The sequence below is a fragment of the Phyllostomus discolor genome, chromosome 9 (genome assembly GCF_004126475.2).
Source record: "Phyllostomus discolor isolate MPI-MPIP mPhyDis1 chromosome 9, mPhyDis1.pri.v3, whole genome shotgun sequence".
Classification (NCBI taxonomy): Eukaryota; Metazoa; Chordata; class Mammalia; order Chiroptera; family Phyllostomidae; genus Phyllostomus; species Phyllostomus discolor.
The window spans coordinates 75,964,482-75,976,717 of NC_040911.2; the positions used below are offsets into that span (position 1 = coordinate 75,964,482).

Consider the following 12,236-nt stretch of genomic DNA (forward strand, 5'->3'; position numbering starts at 1 on the left):
TTTCTCCAATTTTATTCTTCTTTATCAAAATTGTTGTGGCTATTTGGGGTATTTTGTGGTTCCATATAAATATTTGGAATAATTGTTCTAGTTCTGTGAAATATGCCATTGGTAACGTGAAAGGAATTATACTGAATTTATAGAATTCTTTGGGTAGTATGGACATTTTAACAATGTTGATGCTTCCTAGCCATGAACATGGTATATGTTTCCACTTATTTGAATGTTTTTCAATTTCTTTCATCAGAATCATATTATTTTCTGAGTACAGGTTTTTTACATCCTTGGTTAAACTTATTCCTAAGTGTTTTATTCTTTTTGAAGCAATTGTGAATAAGATTGTTTTCTTACTTTCCCTTTCTGATAATTTATTATTGGTGTATAAAGATGCCACTAATTTCTGGACTTTTTTTATCTTGATACTTTACAGAATTCGTTTATTAGTTCTAGTGTCTTTTGGTGGAATCTTTATGGTTCTCTATATACAGTATTATGTCATCTGAAAATAAAGATAGTTTTACTTCTTTCTTTCTTATTTGGATGCCTTTTATTTCTCTTTCTTGTCTGATTGCTGTGGTTAGGACATCCAGTATGTGTTGAATTAGAGTAATGAAAGCAGACATCCATGTCTTGTTTCTGATCTTAAGGGAAACTCTTATAGCTTTTGCCCATTGGGTATAAGGTTGGCTGTGGGTTTGTCATATATGACTTTTATTATGTTGAGGAATGTTTTCTCTATTTCTACTTTGCTAGGGAGCTTTTATCATAAATGGGTACTGGATATTATCATGTTTTTTCTGCATCTATTGATATTATCATGTAGTTTTTTTCGTTTATTTTGTTTATGTGGTGTATCACATTTACTGAGTTGTGGATATTGTACTGACCTTGTATCCCTAGAATAAATCCTTGTTGATCATAGTGTATGATCTTTTTAATGTATTGCTGGATCTAATGTGCTAATATTTTGAGGATTTTAGCATCTATATTCATCAGAGATATTGACTTACAATTTTCTTTTTTTGTTGTGTCTTTATATGGTTTGGAATTAGAATAATGCTGGCTTCATTAAATGAACTTGGGAGACTTCCTTTCTCTTGAATTTTTTGGAATAGTTTGAGAAGGAGAGGTATTAGTTCTCTGAATGTTTGGTAAAATTTACCTGTGAAGCCCTCTAGTCCAGAACTTTTGTTCTGGGGGTGTTTTTTGTTTATCACTGCTTCATTTTCACTGGTTATAATCTGTCTTTCCAAATCTGAAACTTACTGCTTTCTGCTCTGATGTTGTGTGAAGATGGTCATCAGGTATGTTGGCTCAGGGCTTTTGGGAGGGACTTTCATGCATACCAATGTCAATACTGTCTGTGACTGGCCCTGGGTAAACTGTTTGGAGCTACAAAGCTATCCACAGTTTGCAGCTGCCTCTTCTGGGCCCAGTTGTACACATGAAGGACCGAGCTGTGCATCATGGCCAGCTATCACCAGCATCAGGTCCAGGGTTGGGTAAGTAAATGTTCCAAGGTACGCTGATATCTTCTTCCACCTGCTTCCACCTGCTGAACGCCTATCTCAGTCACTGAAAGAGCCTCTAGCAGTACTCAAGTTATATGAGGTAAGTTCTCAGTGAGTCACTGGGTAGGGGGAGTAGTGTTTACCGAATTTATACAGGTTCAAACTTGGTGCTAGTACTGGGCCTAAAGCCACTCAGCAAAAGTCCCTAGGTATACCAAGTCTAGCTGCCACCTGCTGACTGCTTGCACTCCTTTGTGTTGGGGTGGGGTTTCAGCAAGTCATCCTGATAAGGCCAGTAGAGTTTATCAGGTCCCAACAGACCAAGATTTGACTGTGTGAAGGGAGGGGTATGTATTGCTCACGTGTTTGAGAGACAAATGGCCCTTGTCCTAGAGCCACACAACTCAGTCTCTCCCAGATTCAGTGAGGGGGAGCCTGAGCTCAGCAGGACAGGGCCTATGGCAGTGTGGAGAATGGTGTTAGGTGATCTCCTGTAAGCAGGAGATGCCTATTAGGCTTCAGAAAATTGGGGGGTGTGGTCCCTACCCCAGAGCCACACAATTAAGTCTGTCCTGGATTTTGCCCAGGCCTCAGCAGGTCAGAGTCACCAGGAATTGGTAGGTGGGTCTACTGGGAGCCTGGATTGTGGGGCTAGCAGATCTCCCATGAGGGAGAAGTGCCAGTCAGATTCACAGAAAAGTAAGGCAAATGGCCCCCATCCCAAAGCCACACAACTCAATCACTGATACCTTTTGAGTCTGCCCAGACCTCTACACCCCAACCAAGTCAGCTGATTCCTCAGCAAGGTATAAGCTTTACAGGTTGGGAAGAGGGGGAGTCCAGAGGGTGAGGCTATTGTTTTCCCCAAGGCTGGTACAATATGAAGAGTAGTGCTGCCCCAAAGAAAGATGGCATTTGTGGTGTGGGAGAATGACTCAGCACAGGTATCCTGGCTGCTGTTCCCTCAGCCCTCTTCCTAGAGCCACAAACCCCAGACTCTACTCACCCATCTCTAGTCCCACCCTCCTTCTACAGGCAAATTGGCCCCTTAAGAGTGTGCCTGTGTCTCTAGCAGATTTCTGTCTTTGATGAATAGGATCTCCACTGATTTTCACAGCCAGGTGTTATGTGAGTGATTTTTTCCTGGCTCTGGTGCTTTGGGCTGGGAAGCCCAGCTTGGGTTTGAGACTCCACACTTCTCAGCAGGAACCCCCCACATACACAGCTGAGATATTCCTCTGAAACCTCAGCTGCTGCCCGTGGGAGCAGGGCCAGTTCTTTCTGCATCTCCGCCCTTCCTACTAGTCTTGATGTGGCTTCCTCTGTAAATCCTCGGTTATAACACTTTTCTTCAGTTAATGTTCATTTGGTTACTCAGGATAATTGTTCTATAATTTAGTTGTAATTCCAGTTTTGTCCTGGGAGGAGGTGAGTGTACCTTCTACCTACTTTGCATCTTGTATCTTTTACTTTTTCTAAGAGTTTTATACTTTCACATTTAGGTCCATGATCTATTTTGAGTTATTTTTTTTAACACTCATCTTGTTTTTGCAACCATAACCACTATCCATCTCCAGAAATGTTTTCTTATCCCATAATGAAACTATGTACCAATTTAACAATAACTTCCATCCTCCCACTCCCTCAGCCCCTGGTAAATACTATTCTACTTTCTGTCTATGAATTTGCCTATTTTACTCAATATATACCTCATATAAATAGAACCATGCAATATTTGTCCTTCTGAGTTTGACCCACTTTACTCAGTATACTGTTCATACATATTACAATATACTATATTTTTATTCATTCATCTATCAGTGGGCATGTGGGTTTCCATCTTTTGACTATTTTAAACAAAGCTACTATAATAATTGGTGTGAAAATATCAGTTTAAGTCCCTGCTTTCAATTCTTTGGGTATGTTCCCACAGGCAGAATTGCTGGATCTTACGGTAATTCTATGTTTAATTTTTTTGAAGAACTGCTATACTATTTACATAGTGGCTATACCATTTTACAGTCCCACCAGCAGTGCACAAGTGTTCTCATATCTCCTCATCCTTGACAACACTTCTTTTCTTTTTTTTTCTATATAGATCTCTCCCTCCCTGTTGGTGTGAGGTAGCACCTCATTGTGGTTTTGATTTGTATTTCTCTGGTTAATGATAGTGACCATTTCCCATGTGCTTATTGGCCATCTGTGTATGTTCTTTGGACAAGTGTTTATTCAAGTCCTCTGGTCGTTTGTAAATTGGGTTGTTTTTGTTGTTGTTGAGTTTTAGGAGTTCTTTATATATACTGGATAGTATTACCTTATCAGATACATAATTTGCAAATATTTTCTTCTGTGCTGTGAGCTGCTTTTTCACTCTATTGATTGTATCCTTTGCACAGAAGATTTTAATTTTTATGTAGTTCAATTTATCTAATTTTTCTAAAGTCTTTGAGATTATTAGGAATTACACTTATTAGTACTGACATCTTACCAATATCAAGCCTTCCAGTCCATAAACATGAGAAGTTTTTCAATTTCTATGTTACCTTTAATTTCTTTCAACAGTGTTTTGTACTTTTCAGTGTGTCTTTCACCTCCTTGTTAAAGTAATCGCTAAATATTTTAGTGTTTTTTATACTATTGAAATGAAATTGTTTTCTTAACTTATTTTTTGGATTTTTAATTAGTAGTACATAGAAATGCAACTGATTTTTGTGTGCTAATTTTATACCTGCAATTTTGTTGAATTCATCTATTCTAACTTCTTTTGGTATAGGGTCTTTAGAATTTTCTACATACAGCATCACATTTTCTGCAGAGATAATTATACTTCTGCCTCCAATTTATATGCCTTTACTTCTTTTTCTTATCTAACTGTTCTCACCAGAACTTCCAAAACTGTGTAGAATGGGAGTGGCAAAAGTGGGGATCCTTGCATTGTTCCTGACCATAGGGGAAACGACCTCAGTCTTTCACCATTGAGTATAATGTTAGTTGTGGGAAAGTTCATTTTTGCTTATGTATATCCAATCGTTCCAGCACCATTTTCTGAAAAAGCTATTTTTTGTTCATTGAGTTACTTTTTCATTTTTGTCCACAATCAGTTGGTCATATGTGTGAACCTATTTCTAGGATCTCTATTCTGTTTCATGGACCTACATGTTTACCCTTCTACAAATACCACATTTTCTTGATTACTGTAGCTGTAGAAAAAGTCTTTTTTTTTTAATTGTTTTTAAAGATTTTATTTATTTATTTTTTAGAGAGGGAAGGGAGCGAGAGAGAGAGAGAGAGAGAGAGAGAGAAACGTCAATGTGCGCTTGCTGGGGGTTATGGCCTGCAACCCAGGCATGTACCCTGGCTGGGAATCGAACCTGGGACACTTTGGTTCCCAGCCCGCACTCAATCCACTGAGCTACGCCAGCCAGGGAGAAAAAGTCTTAATATTGGAAGGAGTAAGTCTTCATACTTCATTCTTATTTATATTGCTATCCTAGAGCCCAAGATCTTTTATATAAATGCTACAATAAATTTGACTATGTCTACAAAGTGATACTGGAATTTTTTATAGATGTTTCAGTAAACATTTAGATAAATATAGGGGAAAATTCATATCATTGCTACACTAAATCTTCTAATTCATGAACATAATACATCTCTTCATTTATTCAAGTCTTCTTTGATTTTTTTAACTGGCATCTTGTAATGTTTTAAAAAAGATTTTATTTTATTTTTTAGACAGAGGGAAAGGGAGGGAGAAAGAGAAGGAGAGAAGCATCAATCTGTGGTTGCCTCACATGTGCCCCTTACTGGGGACTTGGCCTGCAACCCAGGCATGTGCCCTGATTGGGAGTCGAACCAGCGACCCTTTAGTTCACAGGCTGGTGCTCAATCCACTGAGCCACACCAGCCAAGGTGTATCTTGTAATTTTTATCATCCAGTTCCTGTACATGTTTTGTTAACTCTATACTTAAATATTTCACTTTGTTTGGAGAAAATATAAGTAGTATTGTTTTAAATTTTATTGTTGCATATCTACCAAAATACAATCGACTTTTGTGTGTAGATCATGTATACTGCAAGCTTGCTGAACTCAATTATTAGTTATAGGAGTTGTTTTTGTAGACTTCTTGGCATTTGCTAGTTAGACATTCATATCATTTGCAAATAGAGACAACTTCACATATTCCTTTTCAATCCAATATCTTGTTTTTGTTTTTATTGCCTCATTGCAGTGGCTAGAATTTCCAGTACTATGTTGAATAAGATGGTGAAAACAAACATGCTAGTCTTATTCTACAACCTAGAGGAAAAGAATTCAGTCTTTCACTATTAAGTTTAATGTTACCTAGGGTTTTTTAGATCTTTTAAATCAGGTTCATGCAATTTCTCCCTATTCTTCACTTGCTAAGAGTTTGTAATAATAAAAACTTAGATTTGTCATGGTTTTGTTCCTGCATCAGTTGATATAATCCTATATCAACTGATATAATCCTATATCAGAAATTTTTTTCTGAGTTGGTTAGTATGGTACATTACACTAACTAATTTTTAAAATACCAGACCAGCTCTACATTCCTGGAGTAAACTTCCCTTGAGCATCATGTATAATTCTTTTTATACATTGTAAGGTTTGGTTTGCTAAAATTTTTTTGAGGATTTTTGCAGCCAAGTTCAAAAGACTATTTACTTGTTTTTTTCCTCCCCTATTGTGTTTTTTAGTTTTAGTGTCAGGGCAATACTGGCCTGATAAAATACACCAGGAGGTATTCCTTTCTATTTCCTAGGGGAGAGTGTGTAAAGAAGGCAAACTCGGGAACTTCCAGGTGAAATCTGAAATTGGCCTCCATACTGGGAAGGAAAGGAGAGATCTAAGAAAGATGCAGAACACCTCAGATTGGCAGGTGGCAGTTTTAATAAGCAAAGGAGCTTACATATTGAGGCTTGTCTGGGATGCCCACAAGACAAATCCATCTCTGCACACACCAAGTTTATCTGGAAGCCTTAACTGGGTCTAGTCACATATACCGTCCAGATGGTCTCAACAATACCTTACTCTAACAAGGTTTTATCCTTGAAATTGTTTCATACTGTGGGAACGGTGGGCAGTGAGTACATTCCAAGGACAAGGTAGGGGATAAGGAGCCTCCAATTACCAGGATCCAGCTCATGGATCAACAGGGGATCATGTCTTCTTAATGACCTCTAAAAACTCCCAATTACTGATTACAGGTTATTTTCCAACTTTAAACCTGTGAGCTATGGAGAAAATCTATTACTTAATTTAAAATAAAGCTTTTGAATCCCTCTGACAAATCAGTCCTATTTTGTGTATTCAAAAGTGATGTATTCAATAAATGTATTAGCCTGGTAGACAAAATAATATATTACCCAGATCCCTCTTAAGGACGCATCACACCAACTGCAGGGATTACAGCCCAGGGAAGGCTTTTAGCTGTTCTCTTCTTCAGGGATTGCCTCAGCTTCAGAGAGCTGCTTTATCTCAAGTTCATGCCCCTTCTAAGGCAGTGCACATAATGATTAATATATAAAGGACTGTACCAACTTGGAACAACTCTGAAGGGTCTTCCTACCTCCAAAGCTTCCTGGAGGACTAGTGACCAAGACTGCCTTTGGCCCGCATCATAACTGAACTTCTACCGCTGCCCACTTTGCTACCTTTAGCTCCCATGGTGCTCAGGTGTCTGTCCTGAGCACCATGCCTGGTAAACTGTCAAGAAATTTTTATGTAAAAAGAAAACCCTTAGGACTTAATGCAGTGTAATATTTAGAGAAATAGTTTTACTATTTATAACATTTCCCCTGCTTAAATCCTAAATAAATTTGAGGCAACTAATAATAATCATAGTGTCTGACCAGTAGAAACAACCACAGAAACACAAGCTTTATCTATAACAATAAGGATATTTTAAGTGATTAAAGCTCAGTGTTTCAAAGCAAAATGTTACTAGATACCAATCACTCAAAAATAGACAACACCTGTATAAAATACTTTCTGGCATTTGCATTTGTGCCAGCACACATAAAAGAAAGTAAAAAATAGAAAATATTTATGCAAATAAAGATGGGGTGGTGTGGGAGTGGTGGGATTCCGGGCTACTTATGTGTCTTAGAGAATGAAAAGATGGATTTAGAGACTCCTATTCCTTTAAACAGAAAAACAGGATACAATGTACCAGAACATAGCTCTCCTTTATACATAGGAATATTGAGGGAGAAAAGTAATCATCCATTTATTATATGGTTCCTGTTTTCATATGGTAGCTAGTACATAGAGGGCACTGAGTGAATGGAAAACTAACAAGAGGGAAGTGATATATATTGCACCATTAACTAGAAAGCTGTTTTAGAGTTATTGAGTACAGCAGAGTACCAATAGATACAAACTCTTATTTTTAATCTGCTATCCAGTTGTAGGATAAGATGCCACATCGTAACTAGTTCATGATGATACTGTTAGAGCATCTGAGGACAGACAAGGGTGTGACTTCTGTTCCAAGGCTGAAAACTCATGGCTGGTTTGGTGACTCTCTCTCTCTTACTTATAGCATAGACAGTGAGTACTGTGGGCAATTCTGGAGCCTTTGGAGCCTTTGGAGTTTGGGAAGGAAGTGGACAACTGGGAGATTTAAGATGAATCACAAGATATTACAAGCTTCATCTTTCATCAGAAAGTCCCGTCTCTCTTGGTACATAACCACTCTACTCTTATCAGTATTCTTAGTCAGGCCCAGCCTTACCATTATAAATACAGCAAATTGACATTTTGATAACTAGTCTGAGTTTTTGTCCCGATTCAGGAAAGGCAGGGAACAACCAAGGCAGACTGGTTCCAATTTGAGTAGAGGCTCAACTAGTAACTACTTTGCTAGTCAGCTAGCAAACAGAGCATGGAAAAGGTCTAGGAGCCCATATTCCCCTGCACCTCAAATGCTGTCAAAAAGTAGCCAGTTTGTGCTGGGTGCTCAGAGCCCAGCTCTACTGAGATTCCTCCCAGGGCAGGCCAAGCACCATTGCCCTCCCCAGGGGTGGGAAGGCACCTTCACTTGTTTGCAGCCACAGCATCTGTGGGCAGAAGGGGCCTCTGTGGACATCAGAGACCATTTCTGGGCTGGCTGATTGAAGGATAGCCACTGGGAGGTCACAGTCTCCACATCCTTGCTACTCAGTTGTGGTGGCAGGACCAGCAGCATCACATCACCTGGGAGCTTTTTTTTTTACTAGAAGAATCTCGGGTCCCAGGACAGACCTACTGAATCTGAACCTGCCTGTTAACTGACCCACACATTTAAGTTTGAGAAACACGGGTCCAGGTGGAAGCAATGAAGCTAGCTGAAGGATCTCTCAGCCCCGCCCCCTCCCACTCTTTGCTCTCCTCCTTAGCAAAGCTCAGCCCTGCATAGGTCCTGCACAAAATTTATGCAAAACCTGAGTGTGTAGAGAGGGAGCGTGCTGGAGCTGTCCCCACCCGGGAGGGTAGAGGACAAGTGTGATTAGATGGGAGAAAGGAGGCTTTCCCCAGCTCGGGGCTCCGTGGCGAGTAGACACTCCCCAGACCCTCCCCCGACACCTCTCCACCCCCACCCCCGCAGCGGCTACCGCCTGCCTCCCGCCGGCTGCCACAAAAACCCGGAACAGCTGCGTGTGATCTCGGAAAGTCCTCCTAGGGGCGACGCCGGGCAGCTGGGCATGCTCAGTAGCTGGGGGAGGCTTGGGTGGAGAGTAGAAAGCTTTGGCTCTGCCTCCCACCCCCTGCTAGCGGCCCCCCGCACCCCTTGCCTCCAGCCCGTAGTAGTTGCCGGCGTGTGCCTGGGGAGACCACGAACATGGCGCTCTTAGCTGTATAGGAGCCCAGGCGGAGAAAGGGATGAGGCACAGCCGCTTCGCTGACAGCCAGCCACCAGGTAGGCAAGCGCTCCTGGAGGGGCTGCCTGGGTGGATAGGACGCGGGGATGGGCGCTTGGGAGGATGCGCACGGCTGGGACCCGGGGCATCTTGCTTTGCCGGGAGAGGATGCAAAGCGGACATCTGTGACAGCTCCCAATTGTACATCTCCTAGGAGATGTCAAAGGCTGGGGACCCGCTTGCTGGAGGGAAGGGGTCTGGGGACTGCCTCCCGCTCCCCCCTCACACACACCCATGCGCTACTATCCAGCCCGAGGTCTCCACGGGTCAAATAAAGGATAGTTCCTTTCAGCTGGGTGGGAGGGCGTGGAAGAGAACCTGGGATACCAGTGTTGGGAGTGCGCTGGTCGACCGGAGCGCAGGCAAGACCAGCACCAGTTCTTTGTGTATACAGCCATACACGCCCGGGGTGTCACGATGCCTGCATCTTCAGAGGAGTATTAGACATATTGCTAGGGCAGGATTCCCGTATGGTTTTTGTCTCTTGGCAGGTGTGAATTGGAAGATGCAATAGCTGAGTCTATATGGGGCTGTGTTTTCCTTTGTTACTTGCTTGAAGTGTGTGTGCGTGCGTGGTGGGTTGTAATGGTGAGAGAGAACTTCTGCTCGTGGGCACGCGTGTGGGCAGTGTCTGGAAGAGGATCTCGGTTCCAAACTCTTGTCAAAATTGAATGCTCTGTCGGCCTCCTGGAGGCACACTTGAAAAGTCCGGAGGCAAGTGCCCAGTTTGGAGCCCTTCTCGGACCCATGCATGTTTATCTGGAGCTTTAAACAAGGGACATAAGTTAATTCAACATCAGATATCAATTAAGGGAATTTGAACCATTGAGGCTATCAGTGGTGGGCTTTTTTTTAAGGCCAAATTAATAAAGACAAAAAGAAGTTGGCATAAAGCCAGAGGAAAGTGTCATAGTTAATAGTTGATGATGGCTTAAAAGGCTGAACAGACTTTAGGGGAAACTGGGAAACCTGGTGTTCTGCGGGGTTCTACCAAGGGTCTTGGGTGACTTGCAGAACCTCTCAGCACATCCTTTTATCTTCTGGGGTCTGGTGGCATGTAGACACTCTCTCACCTGAGTCCAGATGGACTCGATGATCTACTATACCCCATAATAATAGCTCTGTCACATTATATTAGTGTATCTGTTATATTCAATAGCAGTACAACTCAGGGAGGGAAGGTAAATTTGGAATATGCCTTTATTTTTTGCCTCATAATTTAAAGGATGAACATCTTTGTCTACAAAGTTTAGAGACACTTCCCTTTGTACATACAGCATTTATTTTATGGTCTCTTTCGCAAAAATGAGTCAGTATCATCAAAATGAACTGAGGAATGCTTGTGGAAAATGCATTTAAGTAAATTAAAGTAATAAATGTCCATTCTGATAGTACCTTGACTTGGAATACATATGTGCAAAGCAGAAGCACTACTAATGGAAGCTATACAAGTTGATAACAAGTTCATTGATTGCTTTGGTCTTAGAATAAAATTTTTCTGTCCCTGTGTGAATGGGTAGAGATTGATTGTACCATAGTACAATCTTGCAGTTTGCTATTTTGGAAATAAATGTGAGTTTTAATTGCAGTCACAGAAAACACAGTTTGGCATTGCCTCTCCTTCACTGTGTCAGAGTTTGCTATAACACTGCAGGTGTGAGAGGCAGGTGTTCTATCTAGGTTGTGGTATCATCTTGGTGATGAGACACAGCCTAGTTTGGGCTGAGTTTGGGCTCTGAGTCCCATTTTTAGCTTTGTGATCTTGGGCAAGCTATTTAACTTCACCAAGTCTCAATTACCTCATCTGTCAAAGAAGCTTAGGAAGACTCTAGGTAAGTAAGACTTACCTAAGTGGGTGAGTGTGTGGATTACTCATAATATAAACCACCAAGAAAATTGTGGTGACCATTACAAGAGGAAAGAAAATGGATGTTTATTTAACCTATATGAGGTGACTTCTATCATGCTAGTCAGGTTCAAACATGTGATCTCAGTTCATCTTCCCAACCATATTAATTTCCTAGGGCTGCCACAACAAATTACCGAAAGCTCGGTGACTTAAAACAAAAACTTATTTCACAGTTCTGGGGGCTAGAAGTCCACAATCAAGGTATAGTCAGGCAGGGTGCTCTCGGACACCCCTAGAGGAGGATTCTTTCTTGCCTCTACTAGTTTCTCATAGCCCCAGGTATTCCTTGATTTGTGACAGCATAACTCTAGTCTCTGCCTTTATCTTCATGTGGCAAAATTTCCCCTTCTTATAAGGACACCATTCATATTGGATTTCGGGCCCACTGTGATTCAGTCTGACTCCATCTTAACTTGATTACAGCGTAAAGACCCCATTTCCAAATAAGCTTACATGTACAGGTTCTGGTTGGGTGTGAATTTTGAGGGGACACTATTCTTCCCTGTATGCCAACAACCCTATGATCTGTGTGTAGTGGCAATATTAATATGAGCACATAGGCAGAAGGTAAAGATAGAGTGGTGTGGGTTCAGAAATGACTTTAAAGGTTATTGAATCCATCTAACTTATTTGAGGTTCAATTTACCCAGACTTGGTAGGAAAGAGCAGCATTCAAACACACCTCACTTTACAAATGTCCCTCACCTGGAAACCTAGACAACCCAGGATCTCAGTCTTGAACAGGTAATATACCATATTTTGCCATGTATAGTGCATACTTTTTTGCCCAAATTTTTGAGGGAAAAATAAGGGTGCGTATTATACATGGGTAGTACCTGAAATACATTGTATCTCTTCTTGTGTTTTGTAATTATTTGTTACATAAAATTTC

At 41.0% G+C, this 12,236-nt stretch overlaps 1 protein-coding gene and 1 long non-coding RNA gene across 3 annotated transcripts in view; both read left to right on the top strand.

Annotated features, from left to right (window-relative positions):
• Window positions 1-3,417, top strand: part of LOC118496907 — an 8,151-nt gene extending 4,734 nt beyond the window's left edge. Inside the window, exons 2-3 of the long non-coding RNA XR_004899466.1 lie at window positions 869-870; window positions 3,404-3,417. This is a non-coding gene — a long non-coding RNA (uncharacterized LOC118496907). The remainder of the gene's footprint in view (window positions 1-868; window positions 871-3,403) is intronic.
• A 5,579-nt stretch (window positions 3,418-8,996) lies between these two features.
• PAK5 (p21 (RAC1) activated kinase 5) overlaps window positions 8,997-12,236 on the top strand; it is a 274,928-nt gene continuing 271,688 nt past the window's right edge. The window contains exon 1 of one of the 2 annotated variants that reach the window (XM_028525070.2): window positions 8,997-9,434. The gene's annotated coding sequence lies outside the window, so the exon portion shown is untranslated. The remainder of the gene's footprint in view (window positions 9,435-12,236) is intronic. The other variant, XM_028525071.2, reaches the window with a different exon arrangement.